Here is an 18490-nt window from a genome sequence, read left to right as displayed (position 1 = left end):
ATAGATAGATAGATAGATAGTGAGATAGATAGATATGAGATAGATAGATAGAATGATAGAGCAACACGGTGTCTCAGTGGTTAGCACTGCAGCCTTGCAGCCTTGGGGTCCTGGGTTCAAATCCCACCAAGGACAACATCTGCAAGGAGTTGGTATGTTCGTGTTTGTGTGGGTTTCCTCCAGATTCTCCAGTTTCCACTAGAGACATACTGATAGGGCATGTCGATTGTGAGCCCCAATGGGGACAGTGATGATGATGTCAGTAAAGCGCTGTGGAATTAATGGTGCTATATAACCAAGTAACATAGACAGATAAAATTAAATAGATAAAAAATAAAAAGCAACATAAAAAAAAAACAATATCCAGTATAACACAGGTGAAAGCTTCAAGATCCTCAATCACTGGGAAATAAAAATATAGACATCCAAAAAAAGGCAGCACTTCCATTAGCTTTTAAATAAAAAGGGTAGACTTTATCCCAAGCCTGTGTAAGCAGCAATGTTCCACATTGAACTTTTCTCCAACTTTTATCATCTGCAAGTAGATGCAAGTGTTTCATTGTATCTCGGATGTCATTATAGACGAGATAGTCTCCGAACCCCAAACAACTGACTTCAATACATAGAATCCAAAAACAGACAGAACTCCAGAAAATACTTTAAAAAATAGAAGCCTTTTATGCCCAATATAAGGTGGGCTAATAAATCACCCTATTTTTAGAAACATTTTCCGGAGTTCTGTCTATTTCTTATTTCTACATAGATAGATGGATCATTCCCCTTTAAGAGAAATAAATTTGGCGGGAAAAATCCAGCACAGGGAACTCGTTAGCAAGTTAATGTGTGACCTGGAAACTTCAGTCGCCTGTCAGTACTATCTTGTCAAATTACACGCCAATAAAAACTATAGTGCGCTCAGCTCCACAAAGGACACACGCCGACAGTATGGCTGGAATACCGCAATCAGCCGCTACAAGATGGCCACACCGAGATTAGTCAGCTTTCCTAGAATGACACATGACACCGGTCTGTGCTGCTAAAATGGGGCAGAAATTGGTAAGTTTTCTTCACTTGACAAATTTTAAAATGTTCTCTCTCTATATAAAGAGGAGGCATTCTTAATCTCTTTATATTAAGTGGGGGCGGATCTTTGTGTCTGTATAGGAAATGGGGGTAGGTCTTTATCTCTGTACAGGAAGTGGGGGCGGGTCTTTGCCTCTGTACAGGAAGTGGGGGTGGGTCTTTGCCTCTGTATAGGAAGTGGGGACAGGTCTTTGTCTCTACAGAAAGTGGGGGTGGGTCTTTGTCTCTGTATAGGAAGTGGGGACAGGTCTTTGTCTCTACAGAAAGTGGGGGCGGGTCTTTGTCTCTGTATAGGAAGTGGGGGTGGGTCTTTGTCTCTACAGAAAGTGGGGGCGGGTCTTTGTCTCTGTATAGAAAGTGGGGGCAGGTCTTTGTCTCTGTACATGAAATGGGGGTAGGACTTTGTCTCTGTCCAGGAAGTGGGGGTGGGTCTTTGTCTCTGTATAGGAAGTGGGGACGAGTCTTTGTCTCTGTACAGAAAGTGGGGGTGGGTCTTTGTCTCTGTATAGGAAGTGGGGGTGGGTCTTTGTCTCTACAGAAAGTGGGGGCGGGTCTTTGTCTCTGTATAGAAAGTGGGGGCGGGTCTTTGTCTCTGTATAGGAAGTGGGGGCGGGTCTTTATCTCCATATAGGAAGTGGGGGCGGGTCTTTGTCTCTGTATAGGAAGTGGGGGTGGGTCTTTGTCTCTACAGAAAGTGGGGGCAGGTCTTTGTCTCTGTATAGAAAGTGGGGGCGGGTCTTTGTCTCTGTATAGAAAGTGGGGGCAGGTCTTTGTCTCTGTACATGAAATGGGGGTAGGACTTTGTCTCTGTCCAGGAAGTGGGGGTGGGTCTTTGTCTCTGTATAGGAAGTGGGGACGAGTCTTTGTCTCTGTACAGAAAGTGGGGGTGGGTCTTTGTCTCTGTATAGGAAGTGGGGGTGGGTCTTTGTCTCTACAGAAAGTGGGGGCGGGTCTTTGTCTCTGTATAGAAAGTGGGGGCGGGTCTTTGTCTCTGTATAGGAAGTGGGGGCGGGTCTTTATCTCCATATAGGAAGTGGGGGCGGGTCTTTGTCTCTGTATAGGAAGTGGGGGTGGGTCTTTGTCTCTACAGAAAGTGGGGGCAGGTCTTTGTCTCTGTATAGAAAGTGGGGGCGGGTCTTTGTCTCTGTATAGGAAGTGGGGGCGGGTCTTTGTCTCTGTATAGGAAGTGGGGACGAGTCTTTGTCTCTGTACAGAAAGTGGGGGTGGGTCTTTGTCTCTGTATAGGAAGTGGGGGCGGGTCTTTGTCTCTACAGAAAGTGAGGGCTGATCTTTGTCTCCGTATAGAAAGTGGGGGCGGGTCTTTATCTCCATATAGGAAGTGGGGGCGGGTCTTTGTCTCTGTATAGGAAGTGGGGGCGGGTCTTTGTCTCTGTATATGAAGTGGGGACGAGTCTTTGTCTCTGTACAGAAAGTGGGGGTGGGTCTTTGTCTCTGTATAGGAAGTGAGGGCGGGTCTTTGTTGCTAAATAAGAAGTGGGGCAGTGCTTTATCTCTATATAGGAAATGGGGGCAGTCCTTTGTCTCTGTTCAGAAAGTGAGGGTGGGTCTTTGTCTCCATATAAGAAGTGGGGACAGGTCTTTGTCTCTACACAAAGTGGGGGCAGGTCTTTGTCTCTGTATAGAAAGTGGGGGCCGATCTTTGTCTTCATATATGAAGTGGGGGCGGGGCTTTGTCTCTGTATAGGAAGTGGGAGTGGGTCTTTGTCTCTGTATAGGAAGTGGGGACGAGTCTTTGTCTCTGTACAGAAAGTGGGGGCGGGTCTTTGTCTCTGTATAGGAAGTGGGGCGGATCTTTGTCTCTCTACAGAAAGTGGGGGCTGGGTCTTTGTATCTGTACAGAAAGTGGGGTGGATCTTTGTAGGAAGTGAGGCGGGTCTATGTCTCTGTATATAAAGGGGGGCGGGTCTTTGTTGCTAAATAAGAAGTGGGGCAGTTCTTTTTCTCTATATAGGAAATGGGGGCGGGTCTTTGTCTCTGTTCAGAAAGTGATTAGTGTCTTTGTCTCCATATAAGAAGTGGGGGCAGGTCTTTATCTCTACAGAAAGTGGGGGCGGGTCTTTGTCTCTGTATAGGAAGTGGGGGCAGGTCTGTGTCTCTGTATAGAAAGTGGGAGTGGGTCTTTGTCTCTGTATAGAAAGTGGGGGCGGGTCTTTGTCTCTGTATAGGAAGTGGGGGCGGGTCTTTCTCTCCATATAAGAAGTGGGGGCGGGTCTTTGTCTCTGTATAGGAAGTGGGGGCGGGTCTTTGCCTCTGTATAGGAAGTAGGGGCGGGTCTTTGTCTCTGTATAGGAAGTGGGGACGAGTCTTTGTCTCTGTACAGAAAGTGGGGGCGGGTCTTTGTCTCTGTATAGGAAGTGGGGGCGGGTCTTTGTCTCTACAGAAAGTGGGGGCTGATCTTTGTCTCTGTATAGAAAGTGGGGGCGGGTCTTTGTCTCTGTATAGGAAGTGGGGGCGGGTCTTTATCTCCATATAGGAAATGGGGGCGGGTCTTTGTCTCTGTATAGGAAGTGGGGGCGGGTCTTTGTCTCTGTATATGAAGTGGGGACGAGTCTTTGTCTCTGTACAGAAAGTAGGGGTGGGTCTTTGTCTCTGTATAGGAAGTGAGGGCGGGTCTTTGTTGCTAAATAAGAAGTGGGGCAGTGCTTTATCTCTATATAGGAAATGGGGGCAGTCCTTTGTCTCTGTTCAGAAAGTGGGAGTGGGTCTTTGTCTCTGTATCGGAAGTGGGGGGCGGGTCTTTATCTCTGTATAGGAAGTGGGAGTGGGTCTTTGTCTCTCTACAGAAAGTGGGGGCAAGTCTTTTTCTCTGTATTAGAAATGGGGGTGGGTCATTGTCTCTCTACAAGAAGGGGGGACAGATATTTTTTTCTTTACTTCTCCTCTCTTGTCAGGGAGCAAGCCATTAAACAATAGCAGAAACAATGTATGCTGGAAGTGATGGCATGGCTGCTCCAGCACCTATAGTACTGGCAGAATACTACTGAAGAAAAACTACTTACAAGTGCATGGCAAGTCACAGAGCATGAAAATCTGGACAATTCCTTTATATGTTAGACTGGTATGTGCAACAATAGCAGTTTCACCTTGTTGTGGGGAACAAAGGCAGCAATATTACGGTTTTCTACAGGTTTATGTGAAATGACAGGACACGAGTATCTTAGTATTTGATTCAGCTGTTCCTTAATCTTCTCTGTTTTTCATAGATGAATGACACCTTATACTGTCAGCTCATACAGAGGACATGTCGCAATGCTCCTAGTTTTGCATTGATACCGCACAATACATTCCTAAGTGTCGTGTCATAGCGGTCATATTAGTGGCAGAAGAGGAGACCTTATGGACTTATATTACAGGTGATATTTGAATTCATTTGTTGTTCATGCGGTAATATTCTGTATATGGCAGATTTATTCTCCCTTTATCTCTGTATTAGTATTGTCACTCGCATGCACTAGTGATTAAATAATTGTATCCTGTTTATAAGGATGGGTTCTGTGTTATTGATAGAAGACAGATGGGATTTGTCCGAGAAAAAAACTTGGAACCATCATCTAAAGTTTTTTTTTTTTTTTTTACCAAGACGGCTTTCCTAGAAATCCATCTGAATCCTCATCTAGGCAGGTGGTTATAGTAAAGCTCATCCCATGACTAACCACAAGTGTGAATAAAAGATCTTCTTAATGTGAAACGCTTGTTAAACCGACATCATGATCTACAAATATATACAGTGGGTACAGAAAGTATTCAGACCCCTTTAAATTTTTCACTCTTTGTTTCATTGCAGCCATTTGGTAAATTCTAAAAAGTTCATTTTTTTTATCATTAAAGTACACTCTGCACCCCATCTTGACTGAAAAAAACAGAAATGTAGACATTTTTTTTAAATTTATTAAAAAAGAAAAACTGAAATATCACATGGTCATAAGTATTCGGACCCTTTGCTCGGTATTGAGTAGAAGCACCCTTTTGAGCTAGTACAGCCATGAGTCTTCTTGGGAATGATGCAACAAGTTTTTCACACCTGCATTTGGGGATCCTCTGCCATTCTACCTTGCAGATCCTCTCCAGTTCCGTCAGGTTGGATGGTGAACGTTGGTGGACAGCCATTTTCAGGTCTCTCCAGAGATGCTCAATTGGGTTTAGGTCAGGGCTCTGGCTGGGCCGGTCAAGAATGGTCACAGAGTTGTTCTGAAGCCACACCTTTGTTATTTTAGCTGTGTGCTTAGGGTCATTGTCTTGTTGGAAGGTGAACCTTCAGCCAAGTCTGAGGTCCAGAGCACTCTGGAAGACCTTTTCATCCAGGATATCTCTGTACTTGGCCACATTCATGTTCCCTTCAATTGAAACCAGTCGTCCTGTCCCTGCAGCTGAAAAACACCCCCATAGCATGATGCTGCCACCACCATGTTTCACTGTTGGGATTGTATCGAGCAGGTGATGAGCAGTGCCTGGTTTTCTCCACACATACCACTTAGAACTTTTTGGTGATAATTCTATCTTCGTCTCATCAGACCAGAGAATCTTATTTCTCATAGTCTGGGAGTCCTTCATGCAGGGTCGGTCTGGGCTGGCGGGATACCGGGAAATTTCCCGGTGGGCCCCGCCCCCTGCTGCAGAGTAGAGGGGGGAGAAGAGAACAAAAAAAAATTCTGCGGTTTTAAGGGGCACGGGCCCTTTAAAAGCGCAGGCACAGTGTATGCAGGGACGCGCGCACGCAGCGTTCATTACCTGAACCACCGCGGCGCACGTCCCAGTGAAGCAGCTGAAGCTGCGTGTCTCCCTTCGCCGGCCGGCTTATGACGTCATCGTCATGCGCCTGCTGTGAAGGAGGCGCGCAACTCAGGAGAAGGAGGACACCGCACGGGATCGCAGGAAGGTAAGAGGTGTGTGTGTGTGTGTGTGTGTGTGTGTGTGTGTGTGTAATGGTCTGGACACACAAGGCGGGGGCCAGCAGGACACACAAGGGGGGGCCCAGCTGGACAGACCCACAAGGGGGGGCCCAGCTGGACAGACACACAAGGGGGGGCCCAGCTGGACAGACACACAAGGGGGGGCCAAGCTGGACAGACACACAAGGGGGGGGCCCAGCTGGACAGACACACAAGGGGGGGCCCAGCTGGACAGACACACAAGGGGGGGCCAAGTTGGACAGACACACAAGGGGGGGGCCCAGCTGGACAGACACACAAGGGGGGGCCCAGTTGGACAGACACACAAGGGGGGGCCCAGTTGGACAGACACACAAGGGGGGGCCCAGCTGGACAGACACACAAGGGGGGCCCAGCTGGACAGACACACAAGGGGGGGCCCAGCTGGACAGACACACAAGGGGGGGCCCAGCTGGACAGACACACAAGGGGGGGCCCAGCTGGACAGACGCACAAGGGGGGGCCCAGCTGGACAGACACACAAGGGGGGGCCCAGCTGGACAGACACACAAGGGGGGCCCAGCTGGACAGACACACAAGGGGGGGCCCAGCTGGACAGACACACAAGGGGGGGCCCAGCTGGACAGACACACAAGGGGGGCCCAGCTGGACAGACACACAAGGGGGGCCCAGCTGGACAGACACACAAGGGGGGGCCAAGTTGGACAGACACACAAGGGGGGGGCCCAGCTGGACAGACACACAAGGGGGGGCCCAGCTGGACAGACACACAAGGGGGGGCCCAGCAGGACAGACACACAAGGGGGGGCCCAGCTGGACAGACACACAAGGCTGGGCCCAGCTGGACAGACACACAAGGGGGGGCCCAGCTGGACAGACACACAAGGGGGGGCCCAGCTGGACAGACACACAAGGGGGGCCCAGCTGGACAGACACACAAGGGGGGGCCCAGCTGGATGGACACACAAGGGGGGCCCAGGTGGATGGACACACAAGGGGGGCCCAGGTGGATGGACACACAAGGGGGGCCCAGCTGGACGGACACACGAGGGGGGGCCCAGCTGGACGGACACACGAGGGGGGGCCCAGCTGGACGGACACACGAGGGGGGGCCCAGCTGGACGGACACACGAGGGGGGGCCCAGCTGGACGGATACACGAGGGGGGGCCCAGCTGGACACACGAGGGGGGAACCCTGGCTGGACACGCAAGGGAGGGGAGCCCTGGCTGGACACACAAGGGGGAGCCCTGGCAGGACACACAAGAGGGAACCAAGGTGGACCCAGGCAAAGGGGGGTGGGCAGGATGGGTATATGGGGGGCAGGCTGGACACATGGAGGCCAGGATGGATATATGGGGGGCAGGATGGATATATGGGGGGGGCAGGATGGATATATGGGGGGGCAAGATGGATATATGGAGGCCAGGATGGATATATGGGGGGGGGCAAGCTGGACTTATGGAGGCCAGGATGGATATATGGGGGAGGGGGGGCAGGCTGAACACATGGAGGCCAGGATGGATATATGGGGGGGGGACAGGCTGGACACATGGGGGGCTAGGATGAATTGTGGGGGGGGCGGGCTCGATACACATGGGCTAGCATAAATATATGGAGGGGCACGCTGGATATATGGGGGGTGTCAGGATGGATATATGCAGGGGTAAGGGCAGTATGGATATATGAGGGGAGAGGCTGGACACATGGAGGCCAGGATGAATATGTAGAGGGCAGGCTGGACACATGGAGGATATATGGGGGGGACATATGGGGGCGCAGGCTGGAAACATGGAGGCAAGGATGGATATGTGGGGGGGCAGACTGGCACATGGGGGGGCTAGGATGGGTATATGGGAGGGGGCAGGCTCGATACACATGTGCTAGGATAAATATATGGAGGGGTCACACTAGACAAATGGTGGCCAGAAGGGACATATGGGGGTGCCTGGCTAGACAAGGGACTTAATTACTGTTTGGGAGCCAGATTGAGGAACATACTTTATTAGTTTATGGTGACCAGTGGGGAACATTATTACTTTAGATTCCAATTATTATTACATTATTACTTCTGTAATATAATTTACTTTTTAGGAAATTGTTTTCCATGGGATGGGACAAATGAGAGGTCCTGTTACTGTGCAGGACGGCACTATGTTGCTTTTTTTCTTCAACTGGTGTAGTGTAGAAGTCGGGGGGGGAAAGTGGGAATATTCTCTAGAAGAGATCAGTTATTAATAACTGTGTGTTATTTTCTGCAGAGATGATTCCTGGCTGGAAGAAGTGATGGCTGTCTGTGCCAGATGAAGAAGAAAAGCGAAGATGAAGGACTTCACCTAGAGACATCACTGGTGAGTCAGTGTATTACATGTAAACTTACACTACACACGTGGTCAAAATTGTTGGTACTCCTCGTTTAATGAAAGAAAAACCCACAATGGTCACAGAAATAACTTCAATCTGATAAATTACAAATTTTTGAAAATGAAGAGATGAAGGTCAGACATTGATTTTCTGCTTCTACAGAATTTAAAAAAAAATTAACCTCATGAAATCGGCCTGGACAGAAATGATGGTTCTTCTTCTTAACTTAATATTTTGTTGAACCTTTTGAGGCAATCACTGCAATCAAACGATTCCTGTAACTGTCAATGAGACTTCTGCGCCTCTCGACAGGTATTTTGGCCGACTCCTCATGAGCAAACTGCTCCAGTTGTCTCGTGTTTGAAGGTTGCCTTTTCCAGAATGTTTCAGCTCTTTCCAAAGATGCTTCATAGGATTTAGGTCAGGGCTCATAGAAGCCACTTCAGAATAGTCCAATGTTTTCCTCTTAGCCATTCTTGGGTGTTTTTAGCTGTGTGTGTTTTGGGTCATTATCCTGTTGCTAGACCTGCGACTGAGACCAAGCTTTCTGACACTGGGCAGCACATTTCTCTCTAGAATCCCTTGATAGTCTTGAGATTTCATTGTACCCTGCACAGATTCAAGACACCCTGTGCCAGGTGCAGCAAAGCAGCCCCAGAACATAACAGAGCCTCCACCATGTTTCACAGTAGGGACAGTGTTCTTTTCTTTATATGCTTCATTTTTCCATCTGTGAACATAGAGCTGATGTGCCTTGCCAAAAACTTCAATTTTTGTCTCATCTGTCCATAGTACATTCTCCCAGAAGCTTTGTGGCTTGTCAACATGTAGTTTGGCAAATTCCAGTCTGGCTTTTTTACTATTTTTTTTTTCAACAATGGTGTTCTCCTTGGTCGTCTTACTTGAAGTTCACTTTGGATCAAACAACGGTGGATAGTACGATCTGACACTGATGTTCCTTGAGCTTGAAGTTCACCGTTAATCTCTTTAGAAGTTATTCTGGGCTCTTTTGTTACCATTCATATTATCCGTCTCTTTGATTTGTCATCAATTTTCCTCCTGCACCCACGTCCAGGGAGGTTGGCTACAGTCCCATGGATCTTAAATTTCTGAATAATATGTGCACCTGTAGTCACAGAAACATCAAGCTGCTTGGAGATGGTCTTATAACCTTTACCTTTTAACATGCTTTTCTATAATTTTCTTTCTAATCTCCTGAGACAGCTCTTTCCTTTGCTTCTTCTGGTCCATGTTGAGTGTGGTACACACCATGTCACCAAACAACACAGTGAGTATCTGTAGCCCTATATACAAGCACAGTGAGTATCTGTAGCCCTATATACAAGCACAGTGAGTATCTGTAACCCTATATACAGGCACAGTGAATATCTGTAACCCTATATACAGGCACAGTGAGTATCTGTAACCCTATATACAGGCACAGTGAGTATCTGTAACCCTATATACAGGCACAGTGAGTATCTGTAACCCTATATACAGGCACAGTGAGTATCTGTAGCCCTATATACAGGCACAGTGAGTATCTGCAGCCCTATATATAGCACAGTGAGTATCTGCAGCCCTATATACAGGCCCACTGACTGATTACAAGATTGTAGACACCTGTGATGCTAATTAGTGGACACAACTTTATTTAACATGTCCCTTTTGTCACATTATTTTCAGGGGTACCATCATTTCTGTCCAGGCCGATTTCATGAGTTTAATTTTTTTTTTAAATTCAGTGGAAGCAGAAAAGCAATGTCTGACTTTCATTTGTTCATTTTCATAGATTTTTAATTTATTATTACTTTTGTCAGATTCAAGTTATTTCTGTGACCATTGTGGGTTTTTCTTTCATTAAACGAGGGGTACCAACAATTCTGACCACGTGTGTATATAGTATATACAGAACTCCTGTGTATGTCACTGGTGATCACTATATTATGTATACACTATATACAGAGCTTCTGTGTATAATGTCACTTGTGACCACTGTATTACCTGTGCAATATATACAGAGCTCCTGTGTATAATGTCACTGGTGACCACTGTATTACCTGTACACTATATACAGAGCTCCTGTGTATAATGTCACTGGTGACCACTGTATTATCTGTACACTATATACAGAGCTCCTGTGTATAATGTCACTGGTGACCACTGTATTACCTGTGCACTATACACTATGTACAGAGCTCCTGTGTATAATGTCACTGGTGACCACTGTATTACCTGTACACTATATACAGAGCTCCTGTGTATAATGTCACTGGTGACCACTGTAATACCTGTACACTAAATACAGAGCTCCAGTGTATAATGTCACTGGTGATCACTGTATTACCTGTACACTGACACTCTATACAGAGCTCCTGTGTATAATGTCACTGGTGAACCCTGTATTACCTGTACACTGACACTATATACTGAGTTCCAGTGTATAATGTCACTGGTGGTCACTGTATTACCTGTACACTATATACAGAGCTCCTGTGTATAATGTCACTGGTGATCCCTGTATTACCTGTACACTGACACTATATACAGAGCTCCTGTGTATAATGTCACTGGTGATCCCTGTATTACCTGTACACTGACACTATATACAGAGCTCCTGTGTATAATGTCACTGGTGGTAATAACAGTGTTGTTAGTATTGTGGTTTGTATTCATGATCAGTATTGTAGTATTTGGTCACTTTGGGGTGGTAATATGTGGTCTGGTCATGGTGTGGCCGTATTTGTTCCTTGTATGTAGTATTATTCGGTCACTATGTGGTGGTAATATGTGATCTAGTCATGGTGTGGCGATATTTGTCTCTTTTGTATGTGGTATTATTGGTGTTGATATAGTGGACTGTGTTGTGTATGGCAGTCATTTTGTTCTTGCTGATATTAACTAGGAAAAGATTTTTTTCCATTAGGCCACAGCCCCACCATCAGTATTCGGTCAGTATTTTTTCTCAGGAGTAGCTGCCAAAACCAGGAGTGGGTGATAAATACAGAATTGGTGACTTGTTTCTATTATACCTTTTCTCTGATTGTTCCTCACCTGGTTTTGGCTCCCACTCCTGAGAAAAATTACTGACCAAATACTGATAGTGGGGCCGCAGCCTTAGAGATTAAATACTTGGACCAGAGCGGCAGAGATGCACTTACAGGGGTTCTCTGGTGAAAACAAGTAATCACCTCTCCACAGGATCAGTGATGATATTGATTGGTGGGGGTCTGACTGCTGGGACACAATCGGCAGAATGTGGAGCTTTTCTCCCCATTAGACTGGAGCGGCATGTGAGATGCGACCACTCATCCAGTCATTCCCTCAGTGACTGTGAGCGCTGCTCTTTTTTGGAAGCTGCATTTTAAAATGGGGATAAGTGTCCTGTCAGGGATGAAACTTCCCCATTCTTCTGATAGGCGCCTTTTCCAATGTTCGGACCCAAACGATCAATAAGTGATCACCGATCCTGTGGATCCCATGGATCGGTGATAACTTGTTTAACCAAAGAAGCCCTTTAATGCAAACTACCGTAATTGTACATCCCAGTTATAGTGGTGCACAGTAGATGTGCAGGAGCCGCCAGTCAATGCTCCACTATAACAGGGATAGCGGATAACAGATATTTGCATATGGCTGTAGGTGGACCCCTAGAGTCAGTTCTCCCTGTGGGCCCCAGACACCCCAGTCCGACCCTGCCTTCATGTGTTTTTGAGCAAACTCTATGCGGGCTTTTGACGCGCCCCCTGGGACATATTCCTTTTTGAGGGGAATACCCGGCACCGGATCAGATGGGGGGGGGTTGTAGTCTCCGAGCGGCTGTGACCCGGTCCCGTGCCCAGGGCGTCAAGCTAAGTGTTATGTGGCAGTCCTACAGATGTTATTAAAGTTCTTTTATGTCGACTACGCCACCCGTTGTGATGCGGTCACTGTGGCCGCCGCTGCTGCAGGGTCCGCTGAGGCTGATGGTGGGTGCGCAGCTTGGTGAGATAACCCCCAACGGGAGGGGTATAGCCTCAGAGGGGACAGGCGCAGAGGATGGGGGTTGTGGTGGTGCGGTGCAGCCGGCAATGAAGACAGACTCGGGTTGTGCAGTTAAGGGAGTTTACTTACTGCTGATGTTTCGGTCACTCCAGCTGCTAGTGACCACCCGAGCCGTGCTGCGTCCACCAGGTCCTGGATCCGGCCAACCCCCAAACAAGTCCAGAGCGTGACCCTGAGCTCTCCCTCTGTCCTTTCTTCAGCCGTCCCCACCAGTGATTCACCTAGGTCCAGCTCCCTCGGGCCTTCTTTTGGGACACCCTTGGCCCTGGGTTCCCTGACCCTTCATGTGGTTTGCCTTCAGGGTGAATGTAGTGGGTGACCGTGACAGACACTGCCCACGGTCTCCGGTCTCTGGCTGGGGATTGTTTTTGCCCCCACCAGCTTGGGTTCCGGTACCCTCTTGCTGACTCCTCACCCGGTGCTCTAATTTGGGTTCTTGGGTCCCTTCAGTCTTCCCCCTCTGGGTCTTTCTCTGCTCCACTCTCTCTCTCTCCAGGGCTGCTGTTTCCTTCTCTCTCTCCAACTGACTTGTTCTCAGCGTCTGACCCTGATCTAAGCTGGTGCCCTCCTTATATATCCCTCTATGTGTGAGCTCAGGTGACCAGCACCCAATGAGCTCCTATCACTACCCAGACTGCTCCCCCTATCTGCCCCTACACTACATGGGATGTACCACCCCCCTCCCACTCCAGCCAGGAACAGGCTCGGTTGTACCTGCACATTTCTAAGTGGGAGTACCGTCGGCCTGCTCCTCTGGAATGGGATGTATGTAGTGCATGCAGTCTATCTGAGCTCAGTTCCACACTCCTTCCTTACCCGGGAGTGGAATATCACACCTCTGGGTTGAGGTGCAATACCCCTGTAGCAGCCGAATCCTCAGGGTGCTACATTCCCCCCTGGTAAATCACAGCACGTCCTCGGGCTGTAAAGACAAAAACACCAAAACATACAAAATTTTTATATAAACATATAAAACATATATAACATATCTTATCAGATAAAACTTTCTCGTAGACTTCTCTTGTCTCTGGTTCCTCCTCCGGACACTGTGCAACGTGTGTCCGGGAAAAGTGCGACAGTCTCTTAGAAAATCTGGTTTTCTTATAAAACCGGTAGGGGGCGCTTTAGGACGCGCAACTATATACAGGGAGAGTTGAAAGTTGGCCGCTCTCAGTCCTCGGCCAGGTAGAGGGAAGGGAATGGCTGCTCACAGTCCTCAGCCTGCAGGATGAAGGGGTTAACGGGTAACAGTTCACTGGTCCCAACGGGGACTATTTTAGCAGCAACAGCAGTTCCAGTTTCTTTATACCCTGATTGGGTAACTATTTACAGCTCCTGCTCTGCCGCACTCATCGGCGTCTTCCTCCTGCTCTTTCTTGATATGATGTTTCTTCAGACCCGTCCGGGTCCTCTGACTCCTCCTCCGTCAAGCGGTGTACGTGGAGGGCGTAAGGTCCTTTGGCACACTTGTGCCGGGTGAAAGTGACCTCGTCTCCAACGTAGAGGTCACGGCCTTTGTGACCTTCCGGCAGGTGGGACTCGACGTCTCTGCGGGTCACAAAAACGTCACCGCGGTTGTTACGGTCCCGAATAAAGCCCCACCCATGCTGCGGGTTGAACTTTATCACTGTCCCGATGGTGCGGGGACAATGCACTGCACGGGGGTTCCTCCTAGTCCGGCTCTTCTGCTCCGCGCTCTGGATTTGGGCCTGTTGTTCTCTGACCCGCCTCTCCTCCCGTTCTCTCTTAAACTCTGCCAGCTGTTGACGGCAACACTCTGTACGTTCAGCTGCGGCTGCCCGAGTTTCTCCGGTGAACCCCATCAAATCTTCTCCCGTGGGGTCCCACACGAATTGGGCTTCTGCTAGAGGAGGCGAGACCCGAGCCACGGGCTTCGGAGCCGGGATTAGGGGCTCACACAAGGGCCCTAGTCTTTGCTGCCGCTCCAGCTCAGGGTACCCTTCGGGCCAGATGAAGGGCCGCCCGTCCGGCCATGTGAGCTGGCCGAAGAGGTCCTCCCCCAGGTGTGGCACCCTAGGTATTGCGGGCGCGGGCGCGGTGGTGATGGCGCCCGGGTTGCCCAGGCCTTGCGGCCAGGCCTGGGGCACCTGGAAGGTGAAGGGCACCGTTAGGACGGCGGCGCCCTGGGCTACCTGGCCTTGCGGCCAGGCCGGAGGCTCCGCGGAGGTAGGGGGCGCTGTTGGTGGTGCGGCGCCCGGAGGTACTAGGCCTTGCGACCAGGCTGGTGGTACTTCCTGCTTTGTCACGCTCCGGGTCGGGGCGCGTGACGTCACAGGGGTCGCTGCGGCGGCTTCCGGTCGGGGCCTAGTCCATGGCGGTGACCTGGCGGTTACGGGCACAGCAGGGGGACTTTCGGGCTCTGCGACGGGGAGCTGGGGCAGGTGAGCGGTGTCACGGCTTGGGGTATAGGCGTCCCCTTTACCTGCCTCCATGCGTTCGGCTCCCTCCTCGGCGCCGTCTCCGGCCTTGGGTCCTCCCGCGCCATCCTCAGAGGCGGTCTGCTTCCTCTTCCAGGGTAGCGTGCTCCGCTGACTGGTCTCTGCGTGCTGAGCCATCTCCCGGCTCCACTCCGCCAGTATCTCCCGCTGTACCCGGGCCATCCTCCGTGCGAGGCCCTCCAGGGCTGTTTGTGCACACTCCCGGTCTCGGGGGAGCTGCGCTAGGATCTCCGCTAGACCTAGCGGGGTTGTGGACTCTAGCAGGCTCCTGACCATCGGGTCGGTGCTGCTCTGCTCTGCTTCCGGCAGGCTCCTGGCCAGCGGGCCGGTGCTGCTCTGCCCTCCTTCCTCGGTCTCTAGCAGACTCCTGGCCAGCGGGCCGGTGCTGTTCTGCTCTCTTTCCATCTCCGGGTGAGCTTTTCTGCTGCTCCTTTCCAGGCTTCCTGCCTCCGGGTGCGCTCGCTCCAGACTCCTCCAAGCGACACCCATCTTTTCTCTTCTCTTTCGTCTCCTCCCACTTCGAGGGCGGTCCCGGGGCAACTCGGTGACTGTCAGCTCCAGGGGGAGTTCTTTCACGCTGACAGACACCTCCAGCATCACAGTCTCTGTTGGTGGGGGCGGTTTCCATTTTTGGCGCCATTTTCTGTCCTGGCCCACGATGGGAGGTGGCCTCCTGCCCTCCTTTGGCACGCCCATAATGGCGTCCGCTGCTCTTCCAAGGCGGGAAATCTGCGGTTTTGGCGGGAAGCGTCGCCCAGTGGCGGGAAACTCTGCAGATGGCGGGAACAAGCTGGAAATGGCGGACAATCGGCGGGAAACGACTGGTGATGGAGTCCGATGGCGTGGACCCTCCGGAACCGGCAGGAGTCTTCTTTCTGAGGTAAACTTGCACTTTTCTTCAGGCACGCAGTACCCGGGTGTTGCGGGCACGTAATCCTGCCGACTACGCCAAAGTTGACGCGCCCCCTGGGACATATTCCTTTTTGAGGGGAATACCCGGCACCGGATCAGATGGGGGGGGGTTGTAGTCTCCGAGCGGCTGTGACCCGGTCCCGTGCCCAGGGCGTCAAGCTAAGTGTTATGTGGCAGTCCTACAGATGTTATTAAAGTTCTTTTATGTCGACTACGCCACCCGTTGTGATGCGGTCACTGTGGCCGCCGCTGCTGCAGGGTCCGCTGAGGCTGATGGTGGGTGCGCAGCTTGGTGAGATAACCCCCAACGGGAGGGGTATAGCCTCAGAGGGGACAGGCGCAGAGGATGGGGGTTGTGGTGGTGCGGTGCAGCCGGCAATGAAGACAGACTCGGGTTGTGCAGTTAAGGGAGTTTACTTACTGCTGATGTTTCGGTCACTCCAGCTGCTAGTGACCACCCGAGCCGTGCTGCGTCCACCAGGTCCTGGATCCGGCCAACCCCCAAACAAGTCCAGAGCGTGACCCTGAGCTCTCCCTCTGTCCTTTCTTCAGCCGTCCCCACCAGTGATTCACCTAGGTCCAGCTCCCTCGGGCCTTCTTTTGGGACACCCTTGGCCCTGGGTTCCCTGACCCTTCATGTGGTTTGCCTTCAGGGTGAATGTAGTGGGTGACCGTGACAGACACTGCCCACGGTCTCCGGTCTCTGGCTGGGGATTGTTTTTGCCCCCACCAGCTTGGGTTCCGGTACCCTCTTGCTGACTCCTCACCCGGTGCTCTAATTTGGGTTCTTGGGTCCCTTCAGTCTTCCCCCTCTGGGTCTTTCTCTGCTCCACTCTCTCTCTCTCCAGGGCTGCTGTTTCCTTCTCTCTCTCCAACTGACTTGTTCTCAGCGTCTGACCCTGATCTAAGCTGGTGCCCTCCTTATATATCCCTCTATGTGTGAGCTCAGGTGACCAGCACCCAATGAGCTCCTATCACTACCCAGACTGCTCCCCCTATCTGCCCCTACACTACATGGGATGTACCACCCCCCTCCCACTCCAGCCAGGAACAGGCTCGGTTGTACCTGCACATTTCTAAGTGGGAGTACCGTCGGCCTGCTCCTCTGGAATGGGATGTATGTAGTGCATGCAGTCTATCTGAGCTCAGTTCAACACTCCTTCCTTACCCGGGAGTGGAATATCACACCTCTGGGTTGAGGTGCAATACCCCTGTAGCAGCCGAATCCTCAGGGTGCTACACTTTCATATGTCTTGAACTGAGGAGAGGCTTCCGTCAGGCCACTCCGCCATAAAGGCCCGACTGGTGGACGGCTACAGTGATAGTTGACTTTGTGGAACTTTCTCCTATCTCCCTACTGCATCTCTGGAGCTCAGCCACAGCGATCTTGGGGTTCTTCTTTACCTCTCTCACCAAGGCTCTTCTCCCACGATTGCTCAGGTTGGCTGGACGGCCAGATCTAGGAAGACTTCTGGTGGTCCCAAACTTCTTCCATTTAAGGATTATGGAGGCCACTGGGCTCTTAGGAACCTTGAGTAATGCAGAAATTCTTTTGTAACCTTGGCCAGATCTGTGCCTTGCCACAATTCTGTCTCTGAGCTCCGTGGGAAGTTCCTTTGAGCTCATGACTCTCATTTGGTCTGACATGCACTGTGAGCTGTGAGGTCTTATATAGACAGGTGTGTGCCTTTCCAAATCAAGTCCTATCAGTTTAATAAAACACAGCTGGACTCCAATGAAGGAGTAGAACCATCTCAAGGAGGATCACAAGGAAATGGACAGCATGTGACTTAAATATGATTGTCTGAGCAAAGGGTCTGAATACTTATGACCATGTGATATTTCAGTTATTCTTTTTTAATAAATTTTCCAAAATTTTTACATTTCTATTTTTTTTCAGGCAAGATGGGGTGCAGAGTGTACTTTAATGAGAAAAAAATGAACTTTTTAGAATTTACCAAATGGCTGCAATGAAACAAAGAGTGAAAAATTTAAAGGGATCTGAATACTTTCCGTACCCACTGTAAATGGACGGTACAGAGATCTGTCTAGTGATCTTTTTACACTGTAATGATGACAACAGGGCATCCACTACATGTAATAAGGTTTAAAAAAAAGCACAGTAAGACATGGATTCTTTACTGTGTAAGCAGTGGGACTGTGGATTCTTTACTGTAGGAGCAGTGAGACAATTAATTTTTCACAGTAAGAGCAGTGGGACTATGTATTCTTTACTGTATGAGCAGTGGGACAGTGAATTATTTACAGTTAAGAGCAGTGAGACTATATATTCTTTACAGTATGATCAATGAGACTATGGATTCTTTCCTCCATAAGCAGTGAGACTATTTATTGTTTACAGTATGAACAGTGAGACTATGGATTCTTTCCTGTACGAGCAGTGAAACTATGGATTCTTTACAGTATGAGCAGTGAGACTATGGATTTTTTCCTGAACGAGCAGTGAGACAATGGATTCCTTACAGTAAGAGCAGTGAGACTATGGATTCTATACTGTAAGAGCAGTGAGACAATGGATTCCTTACAGTAAGAGCAGTGAGACTATGGATTCTATACGGTAAGACCAGTGAGACAATAGATTATTTACAGTAAGAGCAGTGAGACTATGGATTCTATACGGTAAGACCAGTGAGACAATAGATTATTTACAGTAAGAGCAGTGAGACTATCAATTCTTTACTGTATGAGCAGTGATGCTA

General features: G+C 49.8%; 1 long non-coding RNA gene across 2 annotated transcripts in view; it reads left to right on the top strand.

The window, feature by feature from the left end:
* The first annotated feature begins 906 nt into the window (after positions 1–906).
* LOC141270894 (uncharacterized) overlaps positions 907–18490 on the top strand; it is a 41588-nt gene continuing 24004 nt past the window's right edge. The window contains exons 1-3 of one of the 2 annotated variants that reach the window (XR_012321752.1): positions 907–1056; positions 4308–4457; positions 8253–8338. This is a non-coding gene — a long non-coding RNA (uncharacterized lncRNA). Of the gene's footprint in view, positions 1057–4307; positions 4458–8252; positions 8339–18490 lie in introns of those variants that run through there. The other variant, XR_012321753.1, reaches the window with a different exon arrangement.

The sequence above is a fragment of the Phyllobates terribilis genome, unplaced genomic scaffold, assembly GCF_046119375.1.
Source record: "Phyllobates terribilis strain yellow unplaced genomic scaffold, ASM4611937v1 Scaffold_5__5_contigs__length_657084704, whole genome shotgun sequence".
In the NCBI taxonomy this organism is placed as follows: Eukaryota; Metazoa; Chordata; class Amphibia; order Anura; family Dendrobatidae; genus Phyllobates; species Phyllobates terribilis.
This window is presented reverse-complemented; position numbering and strand designations above follow the sequence as displayed.